General features: G+C 40.6%; 1 long non-coding RNA gene across 4 annotated transcripts; it reads left to right on the top strand.

Moving 5' to 3' along the window:
- The first annotated feature begins 21,555 nt into the window (after positions 1-21,555).
- Positions 21,556-25,896, top strand: LOC118974143 (uncharacterized). Of its 4 annotated transcripts, none has more exons than XR_012126804.1 (5): positions 21,556-21,574; positions 22,475-22,736; positions 22,985-23,686; positions 24,884-24,954; positions 25,347-25,891. It is a non-coding gene; the product is annotated as an uncharacterized lncRNA (long non-coding RNA). The 4 variants fall into 4 exon arrangements; XR_012126800.1 differs by lacking the exon at positions 21,556-21,574 and adding an exon at positions 22,344-22,391 and having other exon boundaries at positions 25,347-25,890; XR_005063749.2 differs by lacking the exon at positions 21,556-21,574 and having other exon boundaries at positions 22,354-22,736; positions 25,347-25,896.

The following is a 25,896-nucleotide window of genomic DNA, read 5'->3' as shown; positions in this document are numbered from 1 at the left end:
AGCTTAGGTCTGAGTTCTTTAAGCCAGTCAGTCATGTGTCATGGGGATAGGATCCCCTTTTCTCTTTGCCAGGTTTTCAGTTAACAAGGCACTGAGTGAACAATTCAGAACTCTGAGGTCTCTACAATAAGACAGACTTCTCAGGTCTCTACATAAGACAGCATGAAGTAATGATTCAGTGTTAGCTGTACAGTATGGTCAGTTTTGCAGGAAAGGTTTATTTGTTGACTTCAAAGTTTTCAACAAAAGAGCTAAAAGAAATCTGGGGTGTCACTAAGAGAGTGTGTCCTGGATTGCTAGGATTGCCCATAACAAAATCTCATAGAAGGGGTGGCTTAAGCAACGGACATTTATTTCTCCTGGTTATGGATGCTGGAAGTCCAAGATCAAAGTGCTGGTAGGTGGAGTTTCTCCTGAGCCCACACCCCTTGGCTTGCTAATGGCTAGCTTCTTTCTGTGTCCTCATGTGGCATTTTCTCTGTGCACACACATCCCTCTCTCTTTCTTCTTTAAGGACCCAGTCATGTTCATTTACGGCCCCACCTAATGGTATCAGTTGAATTTAACCATCACTTTGCAGGTCCTGTTTCCAAATACAGACACATGGATCAGAGCCCAGGCATTACCTCATTTAATCTTAATGACCTCTTCAAAGGTCCTATCTCCAATGCTAATTACATTCTGAGGTACTGGAGTTGGGACTTTATATACGAATTTGGGGGGAACACAAGTCAGCCTTTAACAGATTGTAGGGGTAAAGTGTGGTAGATGCACAGCTGCACAATGTGAGGCATGCGGCAGCAATCAGAAGCACTAGGTTAGTAATACATACAGCAACCTGGATAGATCCAGAAACCCAATGCTGCATGAGAAAAGCAACAGATTCAGGCAGGTAACCCAATGCCATTTCTATAAATTAAAAGTATATGCCCACAGTGCACGTTATGCAAGAACATTTACAAAAAAGGACAAAGTACACATTAAGCACATCACAATAGTCTATAGTAGGAACAGGAGAAGAATAGGGGTTAGGGATTTTTTTTAATTCGATTTTTTTGGTATCATTAATGTACAATTACATGAGCAACATTATGTTTACTAGACTCCCCCCATCATCAAGTCACCACCACATACCCCATTACAGTCACTGTCCATCAGGTAGTAAGATGCTATAGAATCATTACTTATCTTCTCTGTGTTGTACAGCCCTTCCCGTGCCCCCCTACATTATGTCTGCTAGTAGCAATGCCCCTTTTTTTCCCCCTTATCCCTACCTTCCCCCCCATCCTCCCCAGTCCCTTTCCCTTTGGTAACTGTTAGTCCATTCTTGGGTTCTGTGAGTCTGCTGCTGTTTTGTACCTTCAGTTTTTTTCTTTGTTGTTACACTCCACAGATGAGTGAAATCATCTGATACTTGTCTTTTTCCGCCTGGCTTATTTCACTGAGCATAATGCCCTCTAGCTCCATCCATGTTGTTGCAAATTGTAGAATTTGTTTTCTTCTAATGGCTGAATAATATCCCATTGTGTATATGTACCACATCTTCTTTATCCATTCATCTACTGATGAACACTTAGGTTGCTTCCATTTCTTGGCTATTGTAAATAGTGCTGCGATAAACATAGGGGTGCATATGTCTTTTTCAAATTGGGCTGCTGCATTCTTAGGGTAAATTCCTAGGAGTAGAATTCCTGGGTCAAATGGTATTTCTATTTTGAGTTTTTTGAGGAACCTCCATACTGCTTTCCACAATGGTTGAACTAGTTTACATTCCCACCAGCAGTGTAGGAGGGTTCCCCTTTCTCCACAACCTCGCCAACATTTGTTGTTGTTTGTCTTTTGGATGGTGGCGATCCTTACTGGTGTGAGGTGATATCTCATTGTGCTTTTAATTTGCATTTCTCTGATGACTAGCGATGTGGAGCATCTTTTCATGTGTCTGTTGGCCATCTGAATTTCTTCTTTGGAGAACTGTCTGTTCAGCTCCTCTAACTATTTTTTAATTGGATTATTTGCTTTTTGTTTGTTGAGATGCATGAGGTCTTTATATATTTTGTATGTCAACCCTTTATCGGATCTGTCATTTATGAATATATTCTCTCATACTGTAGGGTACCTTTTTGTTCTGTTGATGGTGTCTTTTGCTGTACAGAAGCTTTTCAGCTTGGTATAGTCCCACTTGTTCATTTTTGCTTTTGTTTCTCTAGGGATAGGGATTTTTTTAAGGTATATTAATTAATGAGAGAGAAAATTCAGCAGGCCAGTGATGATAATGTACCATAAACTCTGACAAGTATGAAGAACTCGATACTCTGGCCATGAGGTCCAAAATCAAATACAAGTATGGAGAAACCATGGCACTTTACCCTGTCTTCTCAGCAGTGTAGACAGACTTTGCCACAGGCCAGCCATGGACCCAAGACAACCAACCTCCCTCTTTTTTTTTTTTTTTTTAGAGGGCATCTCTCATATTTATTGATCAAATGGTTGTTAACAACAATAAAATTCTGTATAGGGGGGTCAATGCTCAATGCACAATCATTAATCCATCTCAAGCCTAATTCTCGTCAGTCTCCAATCTTCTGAAGCATAACGAACAAGTTCTTACATGGTGAACGAATTCTTACATAGTGAATAAGTTCTTACATGGTGAACAGTACAAGGGCAGTCATCACAGAAACTTTCGGTTTTGATCACACATTATGAACTATAAACAATCAGGTCAAATATGAATATTCATTTGATTTTTATACTTGATTTATATGTGAATCCCACATTTCTCCCTTATTTTTACTTTATTTTTTTAATAAAATGCTGAAGTGGCAGGTAGATGCAAGATAAAGGTAGAAAACATAGTTTAGTGTTGTAAGAGAGCAATTGTAGATGATCAGGTGTGTGCCTGTAGACTATGTGCTAATCCGAGCTAGACAAGGGCAATAAAACATCCACGGGTGCAGAAGCTTTCTCTCAAAACAGGGGGGGTGAGATTCTAAGCCTCACCTCTGTTGATCCCCAATTTCTCACCTGATGGCCCCCCTGCGACTGTGCCTGTCTTAGGTTGTTCCTCCCTTGAGGAATCTTACCCGTCTCTGGCTAACTAGTCATCTTCCGGGGCCATACAGGGAAATGTTAAGTTGGTAAGTGACAGAGAAGCCATATTGTTTGAAAAGGTTAGCTTTTTACTTCTTTGCAGATTTATGCCCTGTGGCTTCTATGCCCAGCACTTGTCTCAAGGTATCTTTACCACCTGGAGGAATTATGATACTCGGTAGATTTGATATGAGGCATGAATTCTATCAACCTCCCTCTTTTTATCTAAGATACTTGACCCAAAGGATGACATCCAAGTGCAACGTGTTCTTTACCATTTGGGGCACAGAGAGTTTAAGGTTTCCTCTTTTGCGAAGTAACCAAAGTAACAAGCATGTACAGTTAGTGGCAGAGAGCCAGATAGACTCTGAAAAACATTTCATCATTGACATAGCTAGTGGCAGACCAGGCTGCTTGCCTGTCCAATATCCATTCTCCCCTTCGTCTTTCCTACATACATACCCCAATTTTGTTCAAGGTAGCCTAGTTAAAGAACTCTGTTTCTCAGGCTCCTTTGTAATTGGGTTTTTGACACAGTTCTGGTCAATAAGACATAAGCAAAAATCTCAGGTAGGGCTTTTAGGAAAGCTATTATTTTCCTGATTAAAATAAAAAGTGACAATGTACCTTTTGTTTTTTGTCTTTCTTCCTGCCTGGAATGTGGAGACACTGCCCCAGGGTGTGACAGACATTTTGTGACCATGGAGAAGAAAGCAGAAGTCTCAAGAGGAATATAATAAACCTAAAAGTTATCTTGTCACTAATTATTTACTAAAGGGGAAAAAGGTAACTTCACAGTAGAAAACCTGGCAGACAAGGGGTCAAAGCCAGCATCATCAGTAATGAGACAGATATTATCTTGTGCTTTCTGTTATGCATTGAGAAGGACACAAATGCATAACCTGGACTTAGTTATGAGAAACATCAGAAAAACTCAAATTGAACTTTCTGCAAAATAACTGGCTTGTAATCTTCAAAATTGTCCAGGTCATGGGAGTCCAGGAAAGACTGAAGAGCTAGTTTTCTAAATTAAAAGAGACTCTAGTCTTTAGAGATGTGATGATTAAATGTAGTGCAGGAACCTGGGTGGGATTGGGGATGAGAGGGCAATTCCAAAGGGCGTGATTGAAACACCTTGCAGAAATTTGGCTACATGCTATAGACTAGATCAGGAGTTGGCAAGCTGTGTATTTGGCCGTCTAGGCAAATCCAGCCCATTATTTTTGTATAGCCTGCAAGCTAAGAATGGTTTTTACATAAAAAAAAATTTTGTGGTGAAGAACACATAAAGTTAACCACCTTAATCATTTTTAACTGTACAGTTCAGTAGTATTAACTATATTCACATTATTGTGTAACAGATCTTGAGAACTTTTTTGTCTTGCAGAACTGCAACACTGTGCCCAATGAAACCCCATTCCCCTGTCCCTCAGTCCCTGGCAACCACAATTCTATTTTCTATTTTTATGAGTTGGACCACTTGAGATGCCTTAGGCAACTGAAATCATGTAGTATCTGTCTTTTTGTGCTAGCTTCTTCCATTTAGCGCAATATTGTCAAGATTCATCCATGTTGTAGCGTGTGACAGGATTTCCTTCTTTTTTTAAGACTGAAAAATATTTCATTATATATATACATGTCCTACTTTTTATCCATTAATGTGTTCTTGGACTTCTGGGTTGCTTCCACCTCTTGGCTATCGTAAATAATGCTGCAGTGGACATGGGTATGAAAACATCTCTGGGATCCTGCTTTCAATCCTTTGGATGTACGCCCAGCAGTGGGATGACTGGGTCATACGACAGTTCTACTTTCAATTTTTTGAGGAACCTCCATCGTAACTTGCATAGCAGTTGCACCATTTTACATTCTCATCAGCAGTGCGTAAGATTCCGATTTATCCACATCCTAAACAACAACTTTTTATTTTCTGGCTTTTTTGATAGTGGCTATCCTAATGGGTCTGAGGTGATATCTCACTGTCATTTCCACTTGGTTCCTCTAATGATTAGTGATATTGAGCATTCATGTATGTGGCCATTTGTATGTATTCTTCAGAGCAATGTCTATTCAAGTCCTTTGCCTATTTTTAAATTAAGTTATTTGGTTTTTAAAATTTGATTGTAGGAGTTCGGTTGTATATTCTGGATGTTAATCCTTTATCAGATATATGATTTTCAAATATTTTCTCCCATTCTATAAGTTGCCCTTTCACTTTTTTGGTCATTTCCTTTTTAACATTTTTAATAGTTGAAAAAAATCAAAAGAATAATATTTCATGACACATGATAATTATATTAAATTCAAATTTCAGTGGCCATACATACGTAAAGTTTCATTGAAATAGTCACACTCATCATTTACATATTGGCTCTGCCTGCTTTAGCACTATACCATGGCAAAATTGAGTAGTTGAGATAGAGGCCATCTGGCAAAGCCTAAAACATTTACTGTTTGACCTTTTACAGAAACATTTGCTGATGATAGCATAGTGTCTATGTTAAATATCCTGATTTTGTTAATTTTACTGTGGTTATCAAGGCGAATGTCCTTGTCCTTAGGAAATACTGAAATATGAATGGGAATACAGGCATGTTGAATGCAATTTACTTTTAAATAACTCAAAGGAAAAAAAAATGTGTATACACACACATACACATACAAAGAGAACACAAATGACAAGCAAAGGGGAAAATATTAATAATAATTGGTGAATCTAGGAAAAATGTATATGGGATAACTTCTAAAAGTTTGAAATTATATAAAAATAAAAAGTATTTTTAAATGGTCAAATGTTAAAACTCAAGCTTTACAGAGGACTAATAATACAATCTTCCAACTCAGTGGCTTTTATGGGGCTTTTGTAAAATTTTAATTGAAAATGTTGTCCTAATAAATTTTGGCTTGGCTTCAGCAAAGTTTATTTCTGCAAAGTAGTCATCTGTTGGCCTTTTTCTTTTTGGGGGGAGGTGGGTAGGTAGGTAAGAAAATTAAAAACAAAAACCAAAAAAACAAAGCAAAACAAAAATAACTTGGCATGATTTCCTGCTTTACATTAAAATTCAGAAACTTAAAGGTTTAAATCATCAACATAATATGTGGTTACATTTCCTCTGCTTCCTGTAAGTCTCTTTCACTCTTTTTAAATATCATCAATTCTTCATATTTAATTGATATGCTTCAAATCCTTTTTAGAATAGGCAGTACTTCTTTGAATTTGAAAAAAATATACTTCTATAAGAAACATTTAAAACAAAGGCTGTCAAAGGTTAAAACTGATCAACAGGCTATCAAAGGATAAAATTGATTATCAGATAGTCAATGTTTCATTACAGTCTCTAATCTACACCAAATGTCCTTAAGTGACAAGTATTAGAACACTCCCCCAAAGAAAACACAGACTAAAGATTGAAGGGATTCAAGGGATAAGAATGAGAGCAACAAGACAAGAGCAAACTGAAGTTTCAAATTTTCATTCAAATAACTAGAAAATACAGATTATAGATCATTCCTTTATATAGATTACTGCAGACCACCTTTCAATGGGAACCTCTGATGCATGCACCTGACTCATAGGAAAATGTGCCTCCCCAGAGTAGGTAGAAGAAAGGGAGGAAAGAAGGGGAGGGAGGGAAGGAGTCCAAAGAGGAAGAAGAAAGGAAAAGAAATTACCTGCAATTTTGGAATGTGAATTCAGAGACATTTCAAATCTGCCCTAACTTCTACTTATCATAGAATGAAATCTGTCCCAAGGCTTCTTTAGTGTGAAGGCAAATTATTTTTGGAGTGCTCTTGTTATCCAGGTTGAAGTTGCTAGTGATCTAGAACTCATAAAATATAGACTAACAATTTGTCTTCTTCTCATTGTAACATTAAAAATAATCTAAGTAGGAGAATTAAAGATGGTGGCATGAGAGGTGAGACAGAGGCTTCTTTCTAAAACCACATATAATATGAAAATATAATTAATACAACAAATCCTGAAAGAGCAACAGGAAAGATGACTGCACCAGACTGCATACACCTGGAGAAAAGAGCCGACCTCATGGAACAGGGTAACGTATCAGAGCTGTGGCTCGGCGGGACCCAAGCCCCTCCCCCACCCCATCTCACTGGTTGGAGGAAGAGAAACAGAGCAGGAAGGGAGTGGAGGCCTGGGACTGCTGAATACCTAATTTTGGAGATCTGCTCTGGGAGCACAAACCTACATTTCATCATGCTTTCATGATACTTTCATGATTAGGGGATTGGAAAGCCAAGACAGACAGAATTCCTGGAGAGACTGAGATTCCAGCTGCTTGTGGAAAGCAGGGATCCATGTCTGGCTGCTCTGGGACAAAAGAAAGGCGGGCAGTCTGAGAGACTTCCTAATAAGGAAGCCCTTAGCAAGACGGCTGCTAGAGGGGCAAGGATTGGACAGAGCTTACTGCTCAGGAGAAAGGACAGGTAGTCAAAATTGTCTGGGTGCACTCTGAGCAGGATGGGAGCTTTCACAATTTCCAGGTGCTCCAGCTCCCTGGCTGGCTACACATCTCCAAGGACCCCCCTCTGTGATAGGCAGCCTACTGTGCCTTTCTCCCGGCCAGCCCCACCTGGCTTGCAAACCAGCAAACCCTACCCTTGTGTTAGGCCAGCCAGAGGGAAGATCTGTCTACAGCAACTACAAATGCAAAGCATACAGGCTTATATCTGTGTGCTCAGTCCACTGGTTCGGTAATGGAGACAGGCATAGTGGCTGGGAGGCAGGAAACAGCTCTTTCCTCACCCAGGCACCAGTACCACTCCCCTGCAACTCCTGACATTGCTTCAGGGGCTGAGCAGCTCCAGAGAGTAGAGCTTCTGGGCACTAGAGGGCACCATATACAAATATGAAATGCCAAAGGAACCTGGTTCAGAGTAAAATTAATAAAATGCCTGAGATAAATGACATGGAACTCCTGAGTCTTCCTCAGAGGGAGTTCAAAATAAAAATCATTAACATGCTCATGGAGGTATGGAAGGATATTCAAGAACTCAGGAATGAATTCCGGTCAGAGATACAATCATTAAAGAGCACAATGGAGGGTATTAAAAGTAGATTGGATACAGTGGAGGATACAATAAATGAAATAGAAACCAGAGAAGAGGAATACAAAGAAGCTGAGGCACAGAGAGAGAAAACGATCTCTAAGAATGAAAGAATATTGAGAGAACTGTGTGACCAATCCAAGCAGAACAATATTTGCTTTATAGGGATACCAGAAGAAGAAGAGGGAGAGAAAGGGATAGAAAGTGTCTCTGAGGAGGTAATTGCTGAAAACTTCCCCAATGTGGGGAAGGACATAGTCACTTAGACCATGGAGATCCATAGATCTCCCAACACAAGGGACCCAAGGAAGACAACACCAAGATATATAGTAATTAAAATGGCAAAGATCAAGGATAAGGACAGACTATTAAAAGCAGCCAGAGAGAGAAATAAGATCACATACAAAGGAAAGCCAATCAGGCTAACATCAGACTTCTCAACAGAAACCTTATAGGCCAGAAGGGAATGGCATGATGTGTTTAATGCAATGAAGCAGAAGGGCCTGGAACCAAGATTACTTTATCCAGGAAGATTATCATTTAAATTTGAAGGAGGGATTAAACAATTTCCAGATAAGCAAAAGCTGAGAGAATTTACCTCCCACAAACCATCTCTACAGTGTATTTTGGAGGGACTGTAAGGATTGAAGTGTTCCTAAGGTTTAAGAGCTGTCACCAGAGATAACAAAACCACAGTAAAGAAAGTAGAACAGCTAATTACTAAGCAAATGCAAAATTAAATTAACTAACCCCAAAGCCAATCAAGGGATAGACAAAGAGTACAGAATATGATACCTAATATATAAAGAATGGAGGAGGAAGAAAAAGGAGGAGAAAAAGAAAAGAGCCCTTAGATTGTGTTTGTAATAGCATATTGAGTTAAGTTAGACTCTTAGATAGTAAGGAAGTTAACCTTGAACCTTTGGTAACTAGGAATCTAAAGTCCGCAATGGCAATAAGTACATAGTTATCGATAATCACCTTATATGTAAATGGACTGAATGCACCAATCAAGAGACATAGAGTCACTGAATGGATAAAAAAAAAAAGACCTATCTCTTTGCTGCCTACAAGAGACTCACTTCAAACCCAAAGACATACACAGACTAAAAGTGAAGGGATGGAAAAAGATATTTCATGCAACTAATAGAGAGAAAAAAGCAGGAGATGCAGTACTTGTATCAGACAAATTAGACTTCAAAACAAAGAAAGTCACAAGAGACAAAGAAGGACATTACATAATGATAAAGGGGTCAATTCAACAAGAAGATATAACCATTATAAATATCTATGCTCCCAACACAGGAGCACCTACATATGTGAAACAAATTCTAACTGAATTAAAAGGGGAAATAGAATGCAATGCATTCATTCTAGCAGACTTCAACACTCCACTCACTCTGAAGGACAGATTAACCAGACAGAAAATAAGTAAGGATACAGAGGCACTGAACAACACACTAGAACAGATGGACCTAACAGACATCTACAGAACTCTACACCCAAAAGCTGCAGAATACACATTCTTCTCAAGAGCACATACAATATTTTCAAGAATAGATCATATACTAGGCCACAAAAAGAGACTCAGTAAATTCAAAAAGATTGAAATTGTTCCAACCAGTTTCTCAGACCACAATGGTATGAAACTAGAAAAAAATTATGCAAAGCAAATGAAAAATCCCACAAACACATGGAAGTTTCACAACATGCTCCTAAATAACCAATGGATCAATGACCAAATAAAAACAGAGATCAAGCAATATATGGAGACAAATGACAACAAAAATTCAACACCACAAAACTGTGGTCACAGTCAAGGCCATCCTAAGGGGAAAGTATATTGCAATACAGGCCTACCTCAAGAAAGAAGAACAATCCCATATGCACAGTCTAAACTCACAATTAATGAAACTAGAAAAAGAAGAACAAATGAGGCCCAAAGTCAGTAGAAGGAGGAAAAGAATAGAAAAGAAATAAATAAAATTGAGAAGAATAAAACAATAGAAAGAATGAAAGCAAGAGCTGTTTCTTCAAGAAAACAAACAAAATAGATAAATCCCTAGCCAGACTTATCAAGAAAAAAAGAGAGTCTACACACATAAACAGAATCAGAAATGAGAAAGGAAAAATCACTAAGGACACCACAGAAATACAAAGAATTATTACAGAATACTATGAAAAATTATATGCTAACAAACTGGATAACCTAGAACAAATGGACAACTTTCTAGAAAAATACAACCTTCCAAGGCTGACCAAGGAAGAAACAGAAAATCTGAACAGACCAATTACCAGCAACAAAATTGAACTAGTAATCAGAAAACGACCTAAGAACAAAATCCCTGGACCAGATGGCTTCACCACTGAATTTTATCAAACATTTAGTGAATACATAATACCCATCCTCCTTAAAGGTTTCCAAAGAGGAAGAAGAGGGAATACTTCCAAACTCATTCTATGAGGCCAGCATCACTCTAATACCAAAATGAGGCAAAGACACCACAAAAAAAAGAAAATTACAGACAAATATCCCTGATGAACATAGATGCAAAAATACCCAACAAACTATTAGCAAACCGAATTCAAAAATACATCAAGAGGATCATAAACCATGACCAAGTGGGATTCATCTCAGGGATGCAATGATGGTACAACATTCGAAAATCCATCAACATCATCCACCACATCAACAGAAAGAAGGACAAAAACAACATGATCATCTCCATAGATGCTGAAAAAGCATTTGACAAAATTCAACATCCATTCATGATAAAAACTCTCAACAAAATGGGTACAGAGGGCAAGTATCTCAACATAATAAAAGCCATATATGACAAACCAACAGCCAACATCATACTTAACAGTGAGAAGCTGAAAGCTTTTCCTTTAAGATCGGGAACAAGACAAGGATGCCCACTTTCCCCACTTGTATTCAACATAGTACTGGAGGTCCTAGCCATGGCAATCAGGCAACACAAAGAAATAAAAGGCACCCAGATTGGCAAGGAAGAAGTTAAACTGTCCCTGTTTGCAGATGACATGATATTGTACATAAAAATCCCTAAAGACTCCACTCCAGAACTACTAGATCTAATATCTGAATTCAGCAAAGTTTCAGGATACAAAATTAATGCACAGAAATTTGTAGCATTCCTATGCACTAACAATGACCTAGCAGAGAGAGAAATCAGGAAAACAATTCCATTCACAGTTGCATCAAAAAGAATAAAATACCTAGGATTAAACCTAACCAAGGAAGTGAAAGACCTATACCCTGAAAACTACAAGACACTCGTGAGAGAAATTAAAGAAGATGCCAATAAATGGAAACACATCTCATGCTCATGGATAGGAAGAATTAATATTGTCAAAATGGCCATCCTGCCTAAAGCAATCTATAGATTCAATGCAATTCCCATCAAAATACCAACATGATTCTTCAACAAACTAGAGAAAATCATCCTAAAATTCCTATGGAACCACAAAAGACCTCAAATGGCCAAAGCAATTCTGAGAAGGTAGAATAAAGCTGGGGGGATTATGCTCCCCTACTTCAAGCTCTACTACAAAGCCACAGTAATCAGGACAATTTGGTATTGTCACAAGAACTGACCCATAGACCAATGAAACAGACTAGAGAGTCCTTATATAAACCCAACCATATATGACCAATTAATATATGATAAAGGAGCCATGGACATACAATGGGGAAATGACAGCCTCTTCAACAACTGGTGTTGGCAAAACTGGACAGCTACATGCAAGAGAATGAAACTGGATTACTGTTTAATCCCATACACAAAAGTAAACTCAAAATGGATTAAAGACTTGAATGTAAGTCATGAAAGCATTAAACTCTTAGAAGACAACATAGGCAAAAATCTCCTGAATAGAAGCATGAGCAACTTCCTCCTGAATGGATCTCCTCGAGAAAGGGGAACAAAAGCAAAAATGAATTCATGGGACCTCATCAAACTAAAAAGTTTCTGTATGGCAAAGAAGGTCATCAACAGAGCCAATAGGCATCTTATGTTATGGGAGAATATATTTGTAAATGACACATCTGACAAGGGGTTAACATCCAAAATATATAAAGAACTTACATGCCTCAACACCCAAAAAGCAAAGAACTTGATTACCAAATTGGCAGAGGAAATGAAGAGACAGTTCTCCAAAGAAGAAATTCAGATGACCAACAGACACATGAAAAGATGCTCCACATCACTAATCATCAGGGAAATGCAAATTAAAACCACAATGAGATATCACCTCACACCAGTAAGGATGGTCAGCATCGAAAAGACTAAGAACAACAAATGCTGGCAAAGATGCGGAGAGAGGGGAACCCTCCTACACTGCTGGTGGGAATGTAAGCTAGTTCAACCATTGTGGAAAGCAATATGGAGGTTCCTCAAAAAACTAAAAATAGAAATACCATTTGACCTGGGATTCCCACTTCTTGGAATTTACCCAAAGAATACAACTTCTCAGATTCAAAAAGACATAAGCACCCCTATGTTTATCGCAGCACTTTTTACAATAGCCAAGATATGGAAGCAACCTAAGTGTCCATCAGTAGATCAATGGATAAAGAAGAGGTGGTACATATACACAACGGAATACTATTCGGCCATAAGAAAGAAACAAATCCTACCATTTGGAACAACATGGATGGAGCTGGAGGACATTATACTCAGTGAAGTAAGCCAGGCAGAGAAAGACAAATGCCAAATGATTTCCCTCATTTGTGGAGTATGATAATGAAGCAAAGGAACAAAATGGCAGCAGAATCAGAGACTCCAAGAAGGAACTAGTGGTTACCAAAGGGGAAGGTTGTGGGAGGGCCAGTGGGGAAGGAGAGAGATAGGGACTGAGGGGATTATGTTTAGTACACATGCTGTGGGGGATCACAGGAAGAACAGTGTAGCACAGAGAAGGCACATAGTGGATCTGTGGCATCTTACTACACTGATGGACAGTGACTGCATTGGGGTATGGGTGGGGACTTCATAATATGGTTAAATGTAGTAACCACATTTTTTTTTCATGTGAAACCTTCATAAGAGTGTATATCAATTGTACCTTAATAAAAAAATTTTTTTTAAAAAGAGTGAATGTAGCAACCACATTGTTTATTCATGTGAAACCTTCATAAGAGTGTATTACCAAAAGGGAGGGGTGTGTATTGTCTTAATAAAAAATTTAAAAAAATAATAATAATGTAAGTAGGTTCAGTGTTTTTGTGACTAGGCATTTGCTGAAGGCAAGGAAGGTAAATTTAAACTGGAGCTTCCCTGCTCTTCTAGTCAAGTTTAGGGAAAATCTCTCTGAAGCAGCCTCTGACTCGGCAGTTTTCTATGACAGAAATTATTTAGGGGATGAATCACTTATCCGCTGGTTATTATTTGGTAAACCTTAACCAAATATATGTTTTGAAGCCATCCCTGCCTTCTTAAATTTGCTTATTTTATATTGTGAGTATATGAAAATAATTTTTACTTTTCTCATTAAAGAATGGGCAGGAAGACCAACAGGTATTTGCATATGTGGTAGGAAGAGCAGAAGAGCTGGACTTGAATGCTGGCCTCACCTCTTACCTGCTTTCGGTAGGTCACACCCTTTGTCCCGGTCGGTTGCTTCATTTGTTGTAACAGGACAATGTATGCGTGTTCATGAACGTGCAGAGTTGAGATGTAATCTATATCAAGGTGATTTCCAACCTCAAAGGGCAATGCGGATAAGGGTTTATAATTATTAATATAGGTACAGAGTGCTCTGTGGTAGAAATTTTTTTTTAAGTACATGACTTTGCAGGAAAAAATAAGTAAAAAAGGTATTTTAGGCAAATGGTTTAAATTAATGAAAATTGGAAAAAGGACCCCCCACCCCAAAGATATATGGAAGCAAATGGCACCTTGCCCTGTCACCATTGTGGGTAAGTATGCAAGCCCACTTCTCAACCTGTAAAGAAAGCTTGCACTATGAAATGTGAATAAAAAGAAAAAACAGGATCATCACCATGCATACCTCTAGTTCCCCAAAACGAATGAAGCTTGAATTTTTCCTTGTAAGCAACTTACTCCCTAATAAAACTTCATCCCTGACATTTTCAGTGCCAACCTTTTGTGGATTTGCAACATTCGTGGCTATCTAGTCATGTAAGAAAATGTTTTTCCACTAACAACATACTGAGTATACACCTGCGAATGTTGGAATGCTGCCAGCTTTGTGATTTTATTTTCACTAAATACATGTTGTATTTTTAATTTAATGAGCCAGTTTTTTTAAAGCTTATACTTTCTTTAAACATCTTCATTGCAAACAAATACTTTTCTTTCTTACACAGTAAGAACTCAAAATCCTGTGTTGAAATTCTTGGCTTTATTAGGTAAGTGTAAATATAGATAGAGTAAAAAGTTTTGCGAAATATTTAAGGGAATTAGAAAGATGGTGTCTATCTTTTTAATTAGTGATTCTTAAGCTTTGGTGACTATCAGAACCACCTATAGGGCTTGTTAAAAATAAACATCATGCTGTTTTCTGACCTATGGGTCAGTCTCCAGTGATCTAAATCATTATAGGCTCTCTACCACCCTATATTATTATAAAATTCAACTTTCACTCCTGCGAAATGGCGATGATCTCATAGAATTGTGAGGATTAAGTGAAACAATGTGTGTAAACCACTGAAGTGCTCAGAGCTGTTCTGAATGCACAGTATGCACTGCATGAGTATAAGTTACTATTATTTTTGTCCAGAGACATTTCCCCATGTTCCTGCATGTCTTATGAGCACTGACAATCTTTGTTTGGACTGTCTTCCCCATGATGTCTGTATAGCAAACAGCCTTAGAAGAGGTTTCCCTCCAGAGCAGAGGGCAGGTTTGTTTTCTGTCTCATGCAATATGTCTGTTATAACATGTCCCTTTGGTGCAAATGTCTCTTATAAAAGTTTTGGGTCCCCTAAGCTCAGAGTTCTCAGCTCTGGTGAAAATCCACTGAATGCAAAGCATTCCTCTGGGCTCCTCTGTGTTGCCCCAGTGGGCTGTGGGTGCCGGGAGAAACCAACATGAGCATAAACTTCATGCTGCTTGCTTGCTGTGCTGTAAGTAATCAAGTCCTTTGTCTCTGACCCAGGAGTCTTGTATCTTCTGCCAGCATCTGTAAAACTGCAGTAGGCCCCTTCACAGTTCTTGACAATTATAAAGTACAAATGTGTGCAGTCATGTGTAAAGATGTGCAATTTGGCAACCAAAAGTAATTAAAAAGTAAGTTGATTTTTCACTCCCATCTCTTAATGAATATTTAAAAGGATTCAATTCATAACTACCTTACTGTACAACTAGGGCACCATCCAACTCCTTCCACATGGCACCGTGGTCCTCATCTTACCTGGTTTGAAGGGCACAATGATGACCCTCAGAATCTAAATCCACCTGTCTGTTTTCCAAAAACACTAATCAGTGGCCAAGTGGTAGAGCCACATAAGTTGGTGAAGAGAATTTTCATTTCTGGACTTCCTTCAGTATCTCAGTTGGTTGTTTCCTCACCATCCCAGCATGTGATGCCCAATTCCCAACATCTTCTTCCAGAGCACCCCATTTCATAGCATCTAAAGTTTTGTCCCTGTTTCTTCCTCAGTCTACTCAGTACCACTGACATCCTGATGGCTGACTTGTTGCTAAGAGAAATATAGACCACCAAGGACATCTAGGAACCCCTCTGGGGAGAGTAAACACTATAGAATAGTGATGACTGGTATCAAAAAGAGATTAGATATTGCCTGGCCTTTCACCATGATTTACTATGTCCAGGCCTGAAGCTGGAGGACATGACTTGGGTTCTTTGAAAGTGATGGATGTTGTCAGGCCTTGGCCTTTAGACTAGAATGTGTCTACTCTGTCTTTTGCTGTTCTTTGTCAAGCCAAGTTCAGTAAGGGCATGGAATAGATAACAAGAGAATGTTTTCAGGAAAAGCTGGACTTTTGGCAAGCCCCAGTACACAGAGGAAAGGTGGTAGGACTGGAGCACTGCTAAGTGTCTCAGGCTCGCTCCTCCAAGTATGGTCCCCGGACCAGGAGCACCAGCACCAGCTGTGAGCCTGTTAGAAACACAGAACCTCAGGCCCCACTTTAGACCTCCTGAGCCCTGGGTGATTCACATGCGTGTTTTACACTGTGAGAAGTAGTGTCTTAAAGCTTTCTATGGGGGGAGCTCAGGGGAACACTAGTTCTGCTCTTTTTGTGATGATATGTGTATGTACCTGTGTGTGTTCCACATGGCCTTGTGGCCCCTATTACTCTCCTGTTCACACATCATTGTGGGCTACACTCCGTCATCCCAGGAAACATCTCCCACTTGGGCTTAGCGCTCTGAAGCCATGTCATCTGTTCTGGGATCTCTGCTTGCTATCTCATTATCTTGTACCAGGTTTATCATCTCCCTGATGCCTAATTGTCTGCTTCACACAATCCTGCTTTATGTCTCCTCTCCTCCACAAAGCCATGGGACAATCTCAACCTACCTGCGTCCCCTGTGGCCCTCTCAGATTCAGCTTGTGTGGGAGTAGGGCTTCATGACAAGCACCCATCTCCCTGCTAGAGCACTACATGCCCAGCAAGAAGCTTTTGTCTGGAAAAAGTAAGAAAGTGGTAGATACAGATTCTTTGATCTTGCTGCAAGGCTTGGGAGAAGAAACATCTCTTGGTTGTTTACCCGAGCAGAGGCTAAAGGTTCTGCCTCAACACACCTGGGCATGCTTGTTAAGATATTAAATCTTAACAAAAGGTAAACATATATCAACAACACCTGTGTTGGCTGAGGCTGACATGCACCACTGGCATTGGCTAATGTCCTGGCCAGGCTTTGGGAAAAGCCTCTTGCCAAGAAAGGAACAAGGAATGAGGAGCTGGCAGAGTCGCAGAGCATAAAGCTCAGTTTTAATAACCTACTGGGTCTTTCATTTATGTGCTCTTCTTGCCCTTCTTTTCGAATTCCTGGCTTTGTATCACCATTATTATAGTGGGTATGAATTTTAGTCCAATTTTGTTCAGGTAAGTTTCCAAGGTACTTTGTTTTAATTACTTCCTGGCAAACGCTCTCAGCTTCCTTGCTTCTCTCTTCCTCCGGCAGACACCTTGACCTTATCCTAACCCTGCCTCAAACCGAAGGTTGCTTTTTCCATGCCTTCTCATGAGCAGCTGAACATGACTGGAGAAAATTGCACAAGAAGACTGACCAGTTTTACTGTATCACAAAAGCAGATAGGCACATCCCATGCTGCCCAGTAGCTGCAGCAATTTCCCAATCAATTTGCTTTCTTACACAATGTGGTGACACTTTCATACTTTCACCTCTGTTCTCAAACCCCAACCTTAAGAGATAACCTTGCCTTATACTTCATTGAGAAAACAGAAGCCCGTAGACCAGAGATCTTGTCTTTTCATGGTCAGAGTTACAAACTTCTGTGCACAGCATCAGTCTTCTCTTCTCTCCTGTGATGTTGGAGGAAGGGTCTCTCCTTTTTCCAAAGGTTAATGTACTTGGATCACATCTCTTCTAACCTTCTTAGGCTACTTGGGCTATTTCTGTTCTGTGTCAACTAGAATGCTTTCTACTATAAGTAAAAAGACTAAAGCTACCTATAGACTAAAGGTTCCCAAATTTATATCTCCTGCCCATGTTCTGGAACCAGGCAGCTCTGAGTGGGTATTATGCTAATTAGTAGATGCATATGTCCTTATGCTTCTTGTGTAAAACCTTATCATAGAGAATATTTCTGAAATGACTGTTTACCTAACTTCACAGATTATTTAGAAAAAAAGGAAAGAGGTGTCAGCCCGCACATTGGAGATCTCTTTTTTCTTTGCAAATGTTTTTCCTCCCTTTAAAAACAGAGACACACACCAATGTTTAAATTGTATATTTAGCACAAAATCCTCTTAATTGTCAGCCTGTTATGAAGCATGCTAAGGGGGTGGACACTGGAGCTCTGTTTAGCTTTCCCTTTTGTCTATGCAACTGACCAGATAGGTTTATTTTCCCTTTGTAGATGCTTTGTTTTTAGAAAGTGTTTCATTCATGAATTCTGACAGAAGGCTAAGAAAATTTGAAACCATTGTAAAGTGTGGAATTTAGCCATCAGAAATCTTTAACAGACTTGCAGGAGTGGGTAGCACCTTCTGATAAATAATTTTGGAATGGGCGTAATCTCCAGTGCACTGGGACAACTGGAGAGATACAGGGCCAGGGTCAGGAGTTCTCTCCAGAATCTCTGCTCAACAAGATTTTATTTGTGGCTTTCTAGTGGTCAGGAAATAAGCCACTGGCATCCAGGATATAAACCCACTAGGAGTGGGCGATGTGAGTTGTGTCATTTTGATGTGTGCCCTAAATAAGAATGCCAGAGGAGTGGGAGAACTGTAAAATGAGTTTCTCCACAAAAGTGGCCGAGCGGGCTGAATAGTAAAGGGCAAGTGGATGTGAAAAAAAAGAAACTAATACAGTCAGGATCCCTTCTGCTTCCCCCCATTATTCAAGTGAATGGCTGATAGAAGAGATAAGGAGGAAACATATTAAATCTTAACAAAAGGTAGGCGTATATCAAGAAAGCAGAGAGAGGTTATATTTATGCAAGTCTGACAAAATTAAAAAATGGGTTGGCAATGAAATTGTGGTGTCCCAACTCCATATACCACCTCACTCACACTAGCAGACCTCTGCGCTAGCAGATATGACCAAAAGGAAGTTCAAGAGCAATGCTGGTTTGAGTTAGCTCCCTGCCAACCCAATTTTATAATATTCTTTAATTTTTAAAAAAGATCTTGTAGTGCCAATTCCTTGCCTTCTAAATATAGAGAACTTTAAAATACTTTAATATTGCAAAGTCATATATGAAATGGTTGCTTTTCAATTCTTGATTTGTGGGTATGTGGGTATAACTTTTGCTCACTTAGTACAACACAACTTTTAGGCCAAGCAAGTGAATGAAAGTATGAAGAAATATTCAATTGAATGGAGAGACTTTTAAAAAGTCTTTTAAGTCTACTAATTCATTGAGGTCTTTTGGCTTAAGGCTATCTGTGAAAAAAATCACTATTTACTAGGCTTATTAGTTCTTCTTTTATATACCTTATAAAGAAATTCAAGGTACAGATAAATAATTATGGAATGGAATGTAGGGACTATTTCCACCTGAGATCATCGGGAACTTTGGACTAAAAGAAATAGAGTCAAAGGCCTGAGTTTAGGTGGTAAGGATGTGTTAACTTAAGATATCACTACTCAAATACTTTATACTGGTTAACACAACCTACCCAGGAAATTGTTCTGATTTATTGAATATGTTTTTATCTAAGCAGTTGAGCCACAGGTAGTAACAGCCCTGAGACCAAACTTGTTGCTTGAGCTGTAATATGAAATAACCCAGGAATGATAAGTCTCCCATGCTTCTTCTGTTACATCCTAGGGAAAGAAATCCAGGAAGAAAGTTCTGCTCTGTGGGTGAACATTATAATGGTGTATAGCCCTGGAGCTGCAGTGCATTAGTGTAAGGCTAGAGGCACCAGGGAAAGGGGTGAGCCTGCTGGACAAGCTCAGGCCTCACCAAGCAAGGCAAGAGACCAACAGGTTCCAGTCTGACAACATTCCAGAGCCTGATTGGATAACATTCCTAACTAGAGCCCTTCCCCCAAGCTAGAAGAGTAGTGGTAACTTTCCAGTACCTGGTAAAGGCCAATGAGAGACCCCCACATACCCTAGGTGAGCCAATCCTAGCGCCACTGTATACCTTTGCTCTCCCTCCCGCTGCCTTCTTTAAAAATTCACTGCCTTCCCTGCTGATCGTGACTTCCCGGCCTGTGATAGCCAGACCGGGGAACATCACCCGGGAATTGCGCTCAAATAAACTGCCTGGCCCTTTGTTGCCTCTCGTCGCCTGCTTATTTCGGCTAGAATTTATCTTACAATTAGTAGTACATCAATGCCTACTGGATCAAGATGTAGGACTTTTTACAAACACAGCTGGATTCAATTAGCTGTTATTATTTTCTTGCATTGACCTTACTTGGTTTTGATGCCAGGGTTCTTGTTTGTGGAGTCCAAGAATTAACTTAGCAAACACCCAAGGTAGGAGAGCCAGGGAGAGGCTTTTATTTAGAAATAAAGTGAGAGGAAAGAGCTCCTGGCTCATGCCAGGAGGGGGGGTAAGAGAGCCCGGGATGGTGTGTTGTCAAGGGGATTTATAGGCAGTTGAGGATTTTGGGGAACTGAGGGCCTAGGGTGTGGACTTGTACCACCTGCCCTGCCCCTAAGGTGGGCTGGGTTGTTGTCTGTTTGCTAGGGCTGTTTACAGAGAAGTCAGAGGTTATGCTGAAATATCCTTCTTTATTTGCAGAACACACAAACATTCTGGGCCAAGTTGCTCCTGGCCTTTTGACCTTTAACTGATCTCACTGAAGATGTCTATATTCCTAGTCTGGTATCTTTACCCTAGAGAATTAGTATGACTTTGACTTTGCATAATGCTGAACACAGAGTTTCAATAGGGACTTCTTTACATTGTTACATTGCTTTGACTGTAAATATCCTGCCTTGCTTTTCCTGGAGGCCCTCACCCTACTCTGACTACACTCAAAGTCCCCATCTCAGTTTTGGAATCAACATTACATTAACCTCATAAAATGAGTAAGCAGGTTTTGAAAGTCTTCTCTATTTTGTAAAATCTAGTTCTTTTCAAGAGAGATAGTGTGATGACTTTTCAATTTCCTTAATATTTCTACAAGCACCAATTTTGGCATTTTATATATTTCTAGGAACTTTTGCATCTCATCCAAGTTTTCACATTTCTCAATCCCTATTGATGCTGGGGTTCTTGTTTGCAGAGTCAAAGAATGAATTTCACAAACACCCAAGGTAGGAGAGCTAAGGAGAGGCTTTTATTGAGAGATACAGTGAGAGGACAGAGCTCCTGGCTCATGCCAGCAGGGGACTAGAGAGCCCGGGGTGGTGTGTTGTCTAGAGGCTTTATAGACAGTTGAGGATTTTTGGGAATTGAGGACTTAGGGTGTGGACTTGTACCACCTGCCCTGCCCTCAAGGTGGGCTGGGTTGTTGTCTGTTTCCTAGGGCTGTTTACAGTGAAGTCACCGGTTTTGCTGAGATACCCTTGTGGAACACTCAAACACTCAAACACTCCAGGCCAAGTTGCTCCTGGCCTTTTGACCTTTAACTGATCTCACTGAAGATGTCTATATTCCTAGTCTATCTTGTAAATATCTTGCCTTGCTTTTTTCCAGAGGCCCTCACCCTACTCTAAGCCCATGGTCCTTGTCTCAATCTGATGGTTCCCCTGATATTTTATTCCAGATTCTGTTTCATGGAGTTTCCTACAGTGAGAAAGTTGAAGTGAGCTCTGGGTGAGTCAGCACTTTTCAAGCATATTGCCTAACCTCACAGAGTAGGATGATTCTTTCCGAGAGGTACTTCCCCTGACTAGTGTGGCCTCTGAGCCTCTCCTGACCTGGCCCTTTTATGGTCCTCCCTGGCCGACCTCCAGTTTGCTTCTCTTACCTCAGAGTTCTAACCTTAGATGAGGAACATTTCCTTCACAGTGCTCACCACAGTTAGCAACTATGAGGGTGTTGGAAATGCCATAAAACTAAATATGATTTATTCGTAGAGGAATTAATATTTAAACAAAAGAGTATTAACAAGAAGCCTACATGTCAGAACATGTACCAGGGAGTCACTCTGGCTGGGAGGGCGAGGGAGATTGAGATAAGAAAGCCAGGGCTGTGCATCTCTTTGGAAAAAAAAAAAAACACAGAAAAAGTTTTAAACCAGCCAATGAAATTAAGACAAATGGTAAAAAAGCCTAATACAGATATAATTTGCTAAGATAACATCTGGGAAAGAATGTTAACCCTGTAGTACTCAGTCAATGAGGAGCCAGGGGAGGGACTTGCGTGCTAAGGTTACAACTCATGTGTTGTAACCACCCTGAGTGTGCCTGTATGGGTAAAATTGCAGTATTTCCAGAATCTCTTGCCTAGCCTTAATGCATCTCCATATCATTAGGTGTGTCCCATGGGTGGAGAGAAGTAGTCCATCTCCATATCAATAGGTAATTATGAGGGCAAGTGAGGGTTTATCTGGACCAGAGAGGTTGGGTGGGGTCTCTTCTTCTGCAGCCAAGTTGCAGAGGCATGGGAGAGCAGAGGTGGATGACTGCTTGTAAGAAACAAATGGTTTGTTTATGAAAAGGAGCCTTGAGCCTTGTGCATATGCTGACACACCTTGCTGCCTCTCCTATACAGCTGTATGTGCAAACCACAGAGGAGTTATTGAAGCCAGGATATGGCCAGTAGAGCAACATCCTGCTGCCAGCTCCAACTGCATTAAACCCTGGAGACTCTGTTGAATGGATGTGGCCCTGGACATTTTGATACATGGACCAGCAATGGCTGGCCCTTCTGGCACCTTGGGAAAAAGGCTGGGAAGTTGGCCTCGTGTGTATTCCTGGAGTAACAGCAGAGTGGCCCCCAAAGATCATTGTAGGATACCCAAAACGCCTGGGAGGTAAGAGCATCTTATGGGAAAGTTCTGTTTTATCTTTGTGGCCAGTGCATGTACCTCTCATTGCCCTATATATGGACCTACTGTAACTCCCACAGGGAGCAGGCTGAATGTCTGGTATAGTAGACCAGGAGGGGATCCCATTCCTGCCACTGTCCTATCACAGGACTACTCTCTTACATGCATCCTACCTGATGGACAAGATTTGCCTTTGCTGATGTCATTAAAACATGTATCTTACTGCCCTTCAGGTTATTTTCTACAGTCCCTGTGGCCTGGCCCCACCCCCAGTTACAGCTGCTGCGTGATGATTGCTTTGAACTCCCTACCTGTTCAGCTACTGACTGCCTGTGGAATGGGAGAGCTTTGGACTCAATCTGCACAGGACTTTGAACCTACCTGAATCCTCTGGCTTGAGGATTATCATGATTTTATTGCTGTTGCTATTGTATGTTATTAGTCTGGTTAAAATGTTCCAGTTTTCTCACACAGGAACCATTGTGGAAGTTGGGGAATGAGTAAATTGTTAGGTGAAATTTCAGCTTTGGGTAAAATTGCAGTATTTCAAGAATCTCTCACCTGGCCTTAGTGCATCTCCATATCATAGGTGTTCCCAAGGGGTGGAGAGAAGTAGTCCATCTCCACATCAAAAAGTAATTATAAAGGCAAGCGAGGACTGGAGAGGTTGGAGGGGGTCTCTTCTTCTGCAGCCAGGTCATGAGAGACACGGGAGAGCAGAGGTGGATGACTGCTTGTAAGAAATAAACGGGTTTCTCCCACTTTATTTCTCTCTTTGACTGATTTCAGTTTCAAAGGTATTTTGCACTGGAATTTCCCGCCCGGAATTACAGATGGTTTACCAGTCACCCAATCTTGCAAGACCATCATCATTAAAGCCTCACTCTGCTGTTCTCTGACGAAGTTTGGACCAGTGAGCACATTTCTCACAAGGGGTAAAAGCAAACTCTAAGGGGTACAGAGTCAAACAAGTAGTAATTGCACACTTACCAGGTATAGTGTTTCCTCTTGGGATCATGAAAAGTTCTAGAACTGGGTTATAGAGATGGTTGCACACACTGTGAAGATATTAATGCACTGAAATGTACATTTTAAAATGGTTCAGATAGCACATTCTGTTATGTGCATTTTACCATAATTTAAAAAAACCCATTAATCTCAGACTTGGGGCAAGAGCCTCCTATGAATTTCTGAGTTCCTCATTTGTGTGCTTTCCCCTCAGTTCCAGGGGTAGTTGCCACCTTTGCATTTACTATTGCTCTTTAGTTTTTTATTGTCTATAAACAGAAAAATTACCATCTTAGCCATTTTAATGTGTATAAATTTAGTGGCAATTAAGTACCTTCAGGATGTCGTTCACAACCATCACCACAATCTAGTCCCAGAATTTTTTATCAACCCAAAAGGTAATTCTGTACCCATTAAGCATGAATTTCTTAATTTTATTATTTAATTTCTCTGAGGAGAGAGTGTAGTTGTCACAGGAGCCTGCTGTCTGGTGCCATGGCGGAGGAACTGGCCTCCTTGCCTGCTAATAGCCGCCACCAGCGTGGTGACAAAGACACAGACTGGAGTTGTTTTCATCTCCTAGGGCTGCTGTGACAAACTACCACCAACCTGGTGGCCTAAAACAACAGAAATATATGGTCTCACAGTTCTGGAGGTCATGACGAAGTCTGAAACCGAGGTGTTAGCAGGGTTCATTCCTTCAGGGGCCGGAGAGAGACTCTGCTCCCTGCCCCTCTCCTAGCTTCTGGCGGTGGCTGGCAGTCCTTGGTGTTTTCCTGGCTTGTGGTAGCATATCTCCAGTTTCTGTTTCTGCCGTCACATGGTGGTCTTCCTTGTGTGTGTCTGTTTTCTCATAAGGACATGAGTAATTGGATTAGAGCCCACCCCTATCCAGTGTGACTTCATTTTAACTAATTACATCTACAAAGACCCTATTTCTATATAAGGTCACATTCACAGGTACTGGAGATTTGGACTTGAAATAATCATTTTGGGGGGACACAATTCCTGCCACAACAGGAGCCATCACCAGTGGAGAGGCAAAGAAGCTGGTGCTCAACAGGGCACCCAGCACGTTGATACGTTTACTTCAAGAAAAAAAATGTTGCCTTTTCCTTTTCCAGCCTTGCTGTGCACCTCAAGCACCCTCTATTGGCAGTTTCACATCCAGCCAGCTGGGAAAGCGGATAGGCAGGTACTGTTCCCCAAGGCAAGGAAGAGTGGATTTGTAGCTTAGAGGCAATAAATAACAGCCTTAGACCTAAGTTCTGTCTGCTTTTAAGTGAGCCCCCCTTAGGCTAGTTCGATCTTTAATCACCTGTGGCACTATGGCCTGAGAGGGGAGGAGTCTAAATAGAGGAGACACTTGAGCCAAGTCCTCCAGGATAGAGGGGGTGGTAGGGCACTGCAGCAGAAGAGGGATGGTATTTTGAGGCAGAGGAACTAGTATAAGCAAAAACAGAGCATGCGTGACCCCCGATTGTCAGAATCCTGAAAGCCACGCTAACATATTGGAACTCTCAGGATGAAGCTAGGTAAGAGTAGCATGACCAAATTTGTAATGTAGAAAATTTCCTTTTTCTCAAGGCAGAAGAGGAACTTCTGTTTGAGAAGGCAAGCCCTGAACAGGTGGTGGTGAGCTTCTGCCAGAGGAGCTTGCAGGGACTGAGTGGACTAGGAAGCCTGCATATTGGAAGAGCCCCAAGAGAGGCAAGATTCAATGAGAATCATCAAATGTTTCAGTGTGGAAATAACACGATTCAGTGTGGAGATGGCTGGCAACTCAAATACAACATGTCTCAAATGAAGGCATCACTCTACATTCTACACCATAAGTCTACTCTCCTCGTGTGTTCCTTATTTTAGGGGTGGCACTTGGTAGCCCAGTCCAGAAACCTGGGATTATCATGACTCATTCCTTTATTTCATTCCTCCAGAACCAATGAGTCAATACTGCCCCTTTGCTTCATAAATGGGTCTCAACTTTTCTCCATTCTCAGTGCTACCGTGGCTGGGTAGCTGCGTCTGGGGAGGTCTCTCCCTGCGCACCAGGTGAAGCACGATGAGACACCTCAACCTGGACAGGGGAGGGTGCTTGATTCTCAAACAGGTCAGAGGAGTGTAGGTAAGGAAGGAA

Source organism: Manis javanica, chromosome 2, assembly GCF_040802235.1.
Source record: "Manis javanica isolate MJ-LG chromosome 2, MJ_LKY, whole genome shotgun sequence".
In the NCBI taxonomy this organism is placed as follows: domain Eukaryota; kingdom Metazoa; phylum Chordata; class Mammalia; order Pholidota; family Manidae; genus Manis; species Manis javanica.
Note: the sequence above shows the minus strand (reverse complement) of the source record. Positions and strands in the feature narration are given on the sequence as shown.